Source organism: Amphiura filiformis, chromosome 15, assembly GCF_039555335.1.
Source record: "Amphiura filiformis chromosome 15, Afil_fr2py, whole genome shotgun sequence".
NCBI classification, from domain to species: Eukaryota; Metazoa; Echinodermata; class Ophiuroidea; order Amphilepidida; family Amphiuridae; genus Amphiura; species Amphiura filiformis.
The window spans coordinates 60,181,720-60,192,928 of record NC_092642.1 but is presented as its reverse complement, the minus strand read 5'-3'; the positions used below and the strand labels follow the sequence as shown (position 1 = coordinate 60,192,928).

The following is an 11,209-nucleotide window of genomic DNA, read 5'->3' as shown; positions in this document are numbered from 1 at the left end:
CGTTTTCATGACCTTTATATAACCCGACATTTAAATGTTATTAAAAAAAAAAAAAAAAACCATTTTAAGAACATTTCTGTGTTTGCTGGGTTCAAATATTTGAACGTGTTATTTAAGTATCGACACAATATTTGGCAAAAATGTTTACAAAAAAATAGTTTACAATAACATTTTTTGAAAACATTTAAAAATATTGTTGTAGTGTATTTTCATACAAAACGTTTTAAAACGTTATCATGACCTTTATATAACCCGACATTTTAATGTTATTAAAACGTTTTTACCTAAACCAAAAGCCAAAATATAACTTATTTAAAACGTTTTTAAAACGTTTTTGTGTTTGCTGGGTAGTTAGTTATTACGGGTGGTTTTCCCGAACCACAAGACAGATGCCAATGACTTGCCCAAAACAAACTGGAAATGATATTGATATGGACAATTGCGAGCCATGCGTAGCGACCGGAGCACAGCGCCTTAAGGCCGGGGTCCATTTTAGATACAAAATTGTAAATTCCCCCACACAATTTTTGAAATCAACTACAAATGATTGTAGCACTTGGCTCTACGTCCAGGGACTCTCCAAATCACCGGAAAAAAAAATCGGGGAAAAGATTTAATAAAAAAATTCGGGAATTTTTGTTGGAATTTATACAAATTCCGAAAAAACTAATAAATTGGGGAAACTGGCATCTCTGACAATAGCTTTCCATATCCTCCTGTCCTGCATTGGTCTTGTGTCCTGCTTGACATCTACATGTAGGTAACCTAGGCAAACCTTAGTTAACACATTTACTAGTCAGCGAATTCGCCGAGACCAGGGCCCCAACACAATGCATATTTACATAGAAATTTGAATTTTTTTCGAGAATAGGTCGGTGAAGGAAACCTACATAAATATGTTTTCTATACTTCACTTGACCCAAATATATGGTTTTTTATGGTAATAATCAAGTCGCACATGGAATTTTAGAGGGATTTTGATAGCAGTTCCATTAAAAAAGCTGCTATCGCCATGAGACTAAGATCTAGAAACACCCCGAAATGCCGTTTTGGGGAATTTTGCTAGCTGAATCTTTTTGATGAAAGTCAATCTTTGACAAGATGTAACTTTGCTACGGAAAGTGCTATGAAAAAAAAGGTTTTCAGTTTTGGCTTAGTTTACTCAAGGGCTTTAATTTTATATATAAAATGATGCAATTTGGTGGCAAATTTGAATTCACCTAGTATACCTACTACATGCAGGGGCATAGCCAGCTTTCTTGATCGGAGGGGGGGGGAGCAAAATAACATTTCAGGGGCACAGCCGAAAAAAAATTGCAGTTGCATCATGTACCGGTTTTATTTTTTAGAGAGACTGTATAACTCTCTAAATGTACACCGAGTGGAAAGAGTGAAAAAAAGAGTGAGAGAGTGAAATGGAGGACAACCCTTTTTAAGTGGAAAATTTCACTCTAAAAGGATTGAAAAAAGTAGTCCGTATACTCTCAAAAGAGTAAATATTGCCTAAAGAAAATGGTACTTTCTTTCATTTTAGAGTGTTTTTCACTCAAAAACAGGTTGTCCTTCGTTCAACTCCTTGAAAGAGTGGAAATTTACTCTTTTGCATTGCTTCAAGCTTCCAAAAAAGGCTAAGCGCGCAAACATTTTGAATTTGACACTATTCACCTATGATCGGGATAAAAATGGCTTTATTGTGACAATGTGCCCACGTTTTTTATTTTTCGGAAATGTTGATAAAAAAATAGAACTTTTTGACTTTCAAAAGTCAGTTCTGGTACAACAATTGTCAAATGTTTGCACTTGGTATTATAGGGGGGACGACTCCAGCCGAAAACTAGTCCCATTTAGGGATAATTTTATGTTTTATACAAATCTGGTCCTGCTAGGCATGCTAGGGGTATATTTTTACTTTGTCCCAGTAGGGCGTGTAGGGCGACGGCTCCTGACGACATTTTGGGCCCATGGCCACGTCCCTCTCCGGGATGCAGTTACAGAACGGTTTCTTTGTGTTCTTTGTAACTTTTGGGTCTTTATACAAAGCAAAGGAGAATCAGTCCAAAATCACGCAATATTGGTGACTTGCCCTCCTGAGTAAATCCCAAGTACGCCACTGGTTTCAGAACGGAATGATCATTTAAAAATAACCCGTTTATCATTTATTCCCGGCAGATTTATACCATGAATACCACATTCTCCTCTGATACCACTGTTGCTGATGAAGTACCAGAAGACGAGAGCACCCTTCATCCTGTTATTTACTTCTTGATGTGGTTAAACATTCTTATTACCGGTGGGGGAAATTTGATAACCATCGTCGCCTTCTTAAGCAGCCCAGAAATACGAAATAAACCTGGAAATATCTACATTCTTAATCTGGCCCTGGCAGACGTTAAGGTAAAGAGCTTGCATGCATTCGGGGGTATTAAGGGTGGTCTTAATCCTGGAATTGTGGAAACTTTTGGGCCTCATAACTGCTAAAGTACCGAAAATATTTGAAGTTTGGGCGAAAATCGGGTTTTTTTTATGATTTTTTTTTAATTAAGTATTTTTTTACCATTTTTGGTGCAAATTTCTCAAAGTTGGTCAAATTTCAAAAAACTAAAAAACGGGTCCTAGATATTTGTATCTAGTTTTTAAAAATAATAATTTTTTGTGGCCCAAATGAATTTTTCTGTTACGTTGAAAAAATTTGGGCCAAAATAACCCTTGTTTTTGGATTTTCTCCAAAAATCAGCCTTTTGGCCCAAATTTGACCTCACAGGTGCCTTTATCAAAGCATTGCCATTCTGAAAATGTTTACTTTTATATTCTTTAGATCAATAATTTAGCAGTTACATGTATAAGGCCCGAAAGTGTCCATAATACCAGGGTTAAGACCACATTAAGAGAAGATAGTGGAGAATGAAAAAAGGGTGAACACAATCTTTATCAGGTAAAACGGGATCACGAAATTTTTAATGAAGTTAAAAGTACCACTAACATCAGAAATCAGATCAGAGGGAGATTGATTTGTCAAACTACAGACTGCAGGAGTATACAAAAAGAAACGTGTTCGGAGCATTTGAGGGTAATTTTTACTAGCTTACAAGCAATGATTTCGTCCGCAACTTGTGGTCCAGGCCTACAATGCTAAAACATAAAGGCCGCAAGCCCCGCAGGGCTGAGGCCGGTGACTTCTAAATATCATTGTGGTCCTGTATCACAAGTTGCGAACGTAATTAGATTTTTGCCATCTGGTTACGCTTGATTGCTACTATTGTTGCTTATTAAAATTTGAATTGTTCCTTATTCCGTTTATTCCCGCGTGGTTGTTAGTTGATTTGAGGTTATCAAACCGACCAACTCTCTCTTCAGACCTTACACAACCCATTAATAAAACATGACAGCGGTCCTGAGATGGAACCTTGCGGAACACCACAACTGATTTAATTACATTTTTGATGATTCAACTTTTTTTTACAGGTTGGATTCATATCATTACCATTCTTTAATCTCTGGTGGCATCTGGGTACCTGGACGTTCGGAGAAATAGCCTGCAAATTCTGGCTGATAGTAGACTACACCACAGTCACGCAGTCCATGATAGCTATCATACTGATCAGTTGGGATCGCTATTGGATGGTGAGCAGTATCACAACTTACAGAAATAAACAGACCATCCGACTGGCGGGAATCATCATTGGCGCAACATGGGCATTTTGGTATATTTATTACATTCTCCTTGTTGTATTCGGTGAGCAAGCTGTGCGAGATTACGCCATTGACTACAATACTGATTGCGATATGCATATTAATTATCGACTCAATTATACTCTTTATGAAATCATTGGCTTATTTTTTGTACCTTTTGTAATAATAGTATACTTAAATCTAAAAATCTACATTCATGTAAAGAGACGTACTGGCGGGCGTATTGGTAAAGGCAACGAGGTAGTAGTAACTCGGGCAAGTCGGGAAAATCATAAAGCGGCCGTTACTCTTGCTATTCTAGTAAGCGCGTACTTGATTTGTTGGTTACCCTATCATATCGTGCTCTTGATGGAGACTGTAGAGGAAGGGGGAGTTCCTTATCCAGTCGTGGCCTTTGTTGAATACCTTCTCTGGTTGAATTCAACTGTGAATCCTTTCGTGTATGTCGGCACCAATCCAATGTTTCGTCAACAGCTCAAGAAGATGTTCTGCGGGAGTCGAGTAGCGCAGAAGAGTTTGGGAAACAGTGGCAATACCGGAAGCGCAAACCTTGCGACTATTTCAAAACGTGTAGATTCACCTTAATGTTATATGTACATTCTCAGATGAAAATATCACAAGATGACGAAAAAATTACCACACAAATAAATCCCATTGAGAATAGAAACTTGTAGGCCTATATAAGATTAAATGTTTGCACAATAAAAACCAATTTATTGATATTTCATAAATACTGGGGATCGACCAAGCACCGACCGTCGATAACAAGATCAGGCCAATTTGGATGCCGCGCCTTAAACAGTGGTTTTGCAAAAGGGAATAGGGACCCGGGGGCACTTCAATATGAATATGGATATATAGGGCGGAGACTTTCACACCAAGGGGCATTCGGTGAGAGCAAATGATACGGGGTCATTGGAGAGAGCATGATTTTTGGCATTCGGTGAGAGCAAATGGGTGAGAACATGGTCTTTTTTTAAATGGAACCTTTGGGTGAGAGCCGAAACAGTACCACAGAAATCTCGAACATTGAATTTCTAGTTCTAAATGGCTTCAAATCTTTGGGTTTTATCAGTGATAAATGATAGTTGCTTTTCAAATTGAAAAATAAGGGTCTTTGGGTGACAGATCAAATGGAAAAATTGGGGGTCTTCGGGTGACAGAGCATGTGTTCGTAAACAAAAATGGGGTCTTTGGGTGACAGCGGCGCTGAAAAGGGGGTCTTAATATACTCTACATACGCATCACCTCCAAAGTGGGGATGCCCCCCCTGATAGGGACAAAATATATAGAATTGTGAATGAAGCTGGAAGGATTATAGGTGTGTCACGGCGGGACTTTGAGGCTGTTTATGCTGATCTGTTGAGTAAGAAGCTGACTGGTGTGATGGTTGACTCTGCAGTGGTCATCTACTCCACGATCGTTTCTCATGTCAGCTGATTCCCAGATCTGGTCGGATGTGCTTGTCCTTTTCCTTGACTAACCGGTATCTTTCCTCCTTCGTTCCACAAGCTATATAGACTTCACAACTCTAACTACACATGGGGCGCCGTTCTTAGTAACATGTAGACTGTCCCACAGTCTCGGTTCGGTCCGGCCTGGATAATGGAACGATAGGCCTACATAATAACATAATAGCCTATCAAAATATGCCATAGTCCTTCACCCCCCCCCCCCCCCCCCCCGATTCTAAATACACAGCGCCCCAAACCAATTCCCAGCGCCCAAAACCAATTCCTCTTTCTACACAAATTGATGCCACTACACTAATCACACCTCCTATATTGAACGCTAAATTTCAGTGACCGCTCATTGGGTTGATTTTTAATGCTATGTAATCTACATTACCAGTCGTTTCCCATGGACCCGAGGGAGGGTCTAAGTAACATGTAGTTGACAGAGCTATACAGTGTTTTGGTATTTTGTGGTAATTATGTGTATTGTTTGTATATACATGTATAACCTATACTGTATAGCACTCATGAGTGAAATTTTCCTTGTGGATCTAATAAAATATTACTTGATTTGACTTATGTATATTTATTATTATAATATTAAAACTATTATTATCATTACGAATATTATAATCTTTGTCAATCTTCACGAATGAGAAAGTAACCTAGTGTTAATAGTATAAAATAGCCAAATATTCGACATGAAATAAAAGTACTGGAACAGAGAAACAGCACAAACTTGGTTTTAGGGATGAAATCAAAACTATCAACGGTTGACCGCAGGTTCCGTCTGGTTGCTATTGTTCTAACTGCCATGCGAGTTTTGATTTCATCCCTTAGTCTCATGAACGATAAATTTCTATAAAATTCTATTTAATTACATTTTAAAAGCATCAAATTAGGTTAGATACCAGGTCAGAGTTAAAGGAGTATTTCGTGATCCTAGCATCCTCTTTTTATGACCTTTTTCAGTACATATCCACGAAAAAGCATATTCCCAAAATTTCAGTTGATTCCGATTTTGCGTTTGCGAGTTATGCATGATTATGTGTATTACACTGCTCCATAGACAATACGTTGTAATTTCGTTCTGGTGCACCAGAACGAAATTCAAATTTCACGATATCTTTGCTAAACGAATTAATCTGCAAGAAATATTTTGAACATAAACATTATGTAGCCAGAGTATTCCAGTGATATAAAAATCTCAAGTTTTTTTGAGAAAAGTGGGGGGATGAGGTTGTGGATCACGAAATGCCCTTTTAAGTCAAAAAGTGCATGATCGTTTATACGGAAAAAACCCAACATGCTACAGAGCACGGAGAGCAGCACATATCCCCTATGGAAGGCATGACCTTAAGGTGGTACTACACCCCTTGATAAATCTGTGACTATTTTTGAATTTTTCTCAAAAACTAATAAAACACTGTTCAGTAACAAAAGTTATGTATATTATAGGGGCAAGGAATCCAGTTACTACACTGGAATTTCAGTGACTCAAGACAAGTAGTTATTGATTTATTGATCAAATATTGGTTTTCCCTCATTTTGATTGTAAATCCACAACTGTTGTCTGTGCTGAAATAAAATGTTCAGTGCAGTAGTTGTAGTCCCTGCCCCATAATATACATATCTTACTTGTCACCAGTGTGCTATAATTTTTGAGAAAAATGCAAAAATAGGCACAAAATTGGCCAGGGGTGTAGTACCACCTTAATCTTCCAGGAAGTGTGAATTTCTTAATTGAATGGGCGACTCCGTTTGAAAACTCAGTTACACCCCTTGTGTGGGAGGTTGCATTTGAAACCCACATGGAAGATATGACCTTAATATTCCACACAGGGGGTGGGAATTTCTTACCCGAGTGGGCGGCTCCATTTGAAAACACAATACACCCCCTGTGTGGGAGATTAAACCCATATCCCCTATGGAAGACATGGCCTTAATCTTCCACACACAGGGAGTTTGCATTTCTTACCTTAAGGAGTGACTCCATTTGAAAACTCAGTGCACCCCCTGTGTGAGAGATTCTATTTGAAAACCATATCCCCTATGACATGAGTGAGAATTTCTAACATCTTGTGTGGTGGATAAAAGTCACATCTTACATCAGGGAGCACCTCCTTGCTTACATGTACATGTATGGATTTCAACTGGAATACTATCCCACTCTTGAGCAAGCAACAATCATTCAGGCCCCAAATTTGAAAAAGTATACAAGAAGTCCCAACATTTCAAAATTTGCGAGCGTAGCATGGAAAAATCAGGTTTTTACGCTTTTTTGGACAAAAAAGGGCCAAATTTTGACCAGTTTTCACAAAATTGCCCCCCCCCCACTTGGAAAAAATGTCAAATTTGTCAAAATCAGCACCCCCCCCCCCCATGAAATCCTGCATACAGGCCTGGCAATCATCCTGGCATATAAACAAAATCACCAAGAATTTCGGTTGAAATACAGTTGAACCATTTTATTGCTATTGATACCATTGACATGATTACATCATGGGAGAAAGAGATGATTACATCATATTCACATTTCTGCAATGGGCTATTCCATTTAAAACCTCACCCCTGTGAGGACAATAAGAAATAATGGAAAAGGTGTTGAAGAGTTTTTTCTCCAATTTTGGGCTAAATTTGGTAAAAATTCTACTGCATTTGATAAATTTCAAACAAGTGATAGTGATATCATCTACAGGGGTGTGTGGATTTTCAAGATTCTGATTATTCTTGACAATAACAGTAACATATCAGGTGGCAGCAGAGGGGAGGGCTCACTAAGTCCTACCACTTTTACCAGGCTGGCCAGTTCCATCTACCAGTCAGAAATTGATCAGAACTGAGCCTGATGAATGTTTTTAGCCCAGTACATGCCTTGATTTTGTGTTACAAAGGCGTAAAATTGCAAATTGGCCTGGTAAAACACCAAATTTCTTAGTGTTAAAATTTGAACGTTTTTGTGTGTTTCATCCCATTAAAAAAAAAAAAAAATGATGCTCACCAGTAATTTTGTTATCTTTCCCCCAGATGACTAAACCTCTGATACACCTATGGACAATAAATACCATATTATGTCAATCAAATTTAATAAATGTGGTATGGAAGAAAATTTTTGTCTTTCACCGTCATCTACAGAAAAAAATAAACCAAATTCAAAATGGAAAAAGTATTGAATCTGAAACAGTGGTGTAGCCAGGGGCAAGGGGGGCAATTGCCAACCCTGTGAGAAGAAGTCTTGTCCCCCTTTTGCCCTCCCTGTCTTTTTTAGCCCATTTTTGACCATTTTCGTCAAAGTTTCCCCCCCCCCCCTGAAAATTTACTTTGCCACACACACCCCAAAGGAAGTCCTGGCTATGCCACTGATCTGAAAAGTACATGTCTTTTGCGGTAGAAAATACACTTGTTTATTTTGTGTATAATCACATGTTTATTTTTGTGTATAATCACATGTGTTGCATAGGCTCTGTAAGATTTTAAATATTGGGGAGGGGGAAATGCAGGCTCAAGTTATTGGGGCTTTATGGTACTTGACCATGACCACAAATGCACACTCAATGATATTTTGTACACAATTATTTGCCAAACACTAGGGGTTGTAAACTTATACATGTATTTGCTTGCGGGCCAAAATTATTACAAAAATTGCTTTTGAGGAAAAATTATACATCTTGTTTTCCTACTGGTATGTTTACGCATAGACTAGACTGGTTTCGGTACATTTTAGAGCTGTTCAAGCATAGACCCTACAAAGAATAGGGTCTATGGTTCAAGGGTCAACCACAATTGGTCAGTGGGCTGGATCTGGCCAGCGTGCTATTTATAGAGAACACATGGCCTAACTTAAGGGGGTTCGAAACGATGTTTCTGGAAAACAGAAACTGAATTTAGAACCATTTGAATAGATTGAATAAGTTAAGCTAAATACACTGAGCAAAATAGTTTTTGTTTGAAGGAAATCGGACATACGGTTGTCAAGATATACATGTTTTAGTTTCTTTGTATTCTATTGTTTTTTGCCAATATATTGATGAAGTTAATGAGGAAAATTGGCATAATGTGCTCATGAATATTCATGTTTGCCAATATTATACCAATATCTTATGAATAAACCTTCATACAACTTTTATTTTATATGATTTTGACATGAAACTTTGCCAATGTGTTTCTATGGCCTAAAACATTAACATGTGATTTTCCCACCCATCTAATTTGCATATTTGCATAATTAATTAGCATTATACTTAAAGCTAATTAATTATGCAAATATGCAAATTAGATGGCGGGAAAAATCACATGTTAAAGGTTTAGGTCATAGAGACACATTGGCAAAGTTTCAGGTCAAAATTTTAAAGGTAAAAAGTAGTATGAAGGTTTATTCATAAAATATTGGGAAACTATTGGCAAAAATTAATATTAATGAGCACATTTTGCCAATTTTCCTCATTAACTTCATCAATATATTGGAAAAAAACAATAGAATACAAAGAATCTTTCAAGAGCAATATCTCAAAAACCGTTTGTCCGATTTGGCTCAAATTTTGGAATTAAGATTATTTTGCATCTCAATCAGAGCAACTTCTACATCTACATAAATACTCAACAAAGTTGCATGAAAGCAATATCTAGTTGAGGTGATCAAAGGCGCCAGTTGAATACAACATGGCTATACAAAACTGAAGAGAACATAACTTGATTTTGCCTTTCGTACCACCTTAACTGCTCCACAGAGGCGCAAAAAACAAACAAATGCAACAAATGTGGCATACATACATGATATTTCTCAAAGTCAGTGGCGTACGCAGCCTTTTTGTGTGTGTGTGAGTGTAAAGCCACATTTTTGTCTCCATTCGTTAATTTTTTGACTCATTGTGGGATACAAAAGTCAAATTTTTGTCCCCATTTGTTAATTTTTTGTCCCATTTTCATTCATTTTAATGGCGCTTTACTCTTTGCTGTTCCAATTGTACCCTCTTTCGGGGAGGAGGGGGGCAATTTCCTCCTGGCAATGCTACTAAAAAAAAAAAAAAAGGTTTGTCTCAAAGCTCACGAGAAATTTAAAAACAAATGCAAAATGCGATTTTTTTTTTTTTTTTTTTTTTTTATTCCGACTTTTTTTCATGGTATTTTGAGAAAAAAGTCTGATTTTCGCCGATTTTTTCTTTTTTTTTTTAAATAAAAAAAATGTCCGTATTTGTTTTTTGTCAAATCGTGGGATTTTACAAACGCCTAATAATGAGCCAAGCTGAGCATCAACAAACTTGACTAGTAGATACATTCTGCATTTATGTTTTTCTTCATTTACTGATTTCCAAGTAATTACAGGCAGTTACAAATAACTTTTGATGTGATTATTTTGACCCACTTCCAGTTCAGAGGTGTACTGACCCGACTGGGGGGTAGCTTTGTTACAACTACCGTATTTCGTCAAATAGTCGCCCCAATAAACGCCCCACCACTTTTTTCAACCAAGATGTTTCAAAAATTCCGATATTTCCACGCTATCTTGTGTAGTAAGCTTACCAAGTTGTCCACATGGTCGTAAATAGCAGCAATAAATGGCGAAAATCTGCATCGTAAACCCGGAAGTGAACCAAAAGTCAGTGTCAAAAGTTCATAGTTCGTCATTTTAGCGTGACTTTTAAGCTTACCTAATGATTTTAACGGGAATTGTCATGCTAAAATGACCTCTAATAAACGCCCCCCTTGGAAATGTAACGCCTCAGCGTTTATTTGACTTAAATATGGTAGTTACAAACAAGGGAATATGATGATGCATCATACACTGGAACATAGAAACTTTCAAACATTACAAACTAGCACAAGTTCATGATGCTTAATTCTTAATATATCAATATACAGGGGAAAGTAGAATCACCCATCGCACACTAGCATAATTAAACATTAAATTACAAGTGGAAACATAACATGCATCTAGGCAGATAAACCAGAGTAAAAACTCGGACATACCTGCCTGTGCGGGACTAAACTAGTTACATTTATACGGCTTCATGAATCTCTTGGTTTGTCCTCTAAGATGTTACTAATTAATAATTAGTAGTACTAAT

The 11,209-nt window shown here is 37.4% G+C and overlaps 1 long non-coding RNA gene across 1 annotated transcript; it reads right to left on the bottom strand.

The window, feature by feature from the left end:
• Positions 1–7,522: 7,522 nt before the first annotated feature.
• LOC140171894 (uncharacterized) lies at positions 7,523–10,836 on the bottom strand. The gene is made up of 3 exons (XR_011861659.1): positions 10,371–10,836; positions 9,856–10,155; positions 7,523–8,983 (listed from the first exon to the last, which is right to left on the bottom strand). It is a non-coding gene; the product is annotated as an uncharacterized lncRNA (long non-coding RNA).
• Positions 10,837–11,209: the final 373 nt, after the last annotated feature.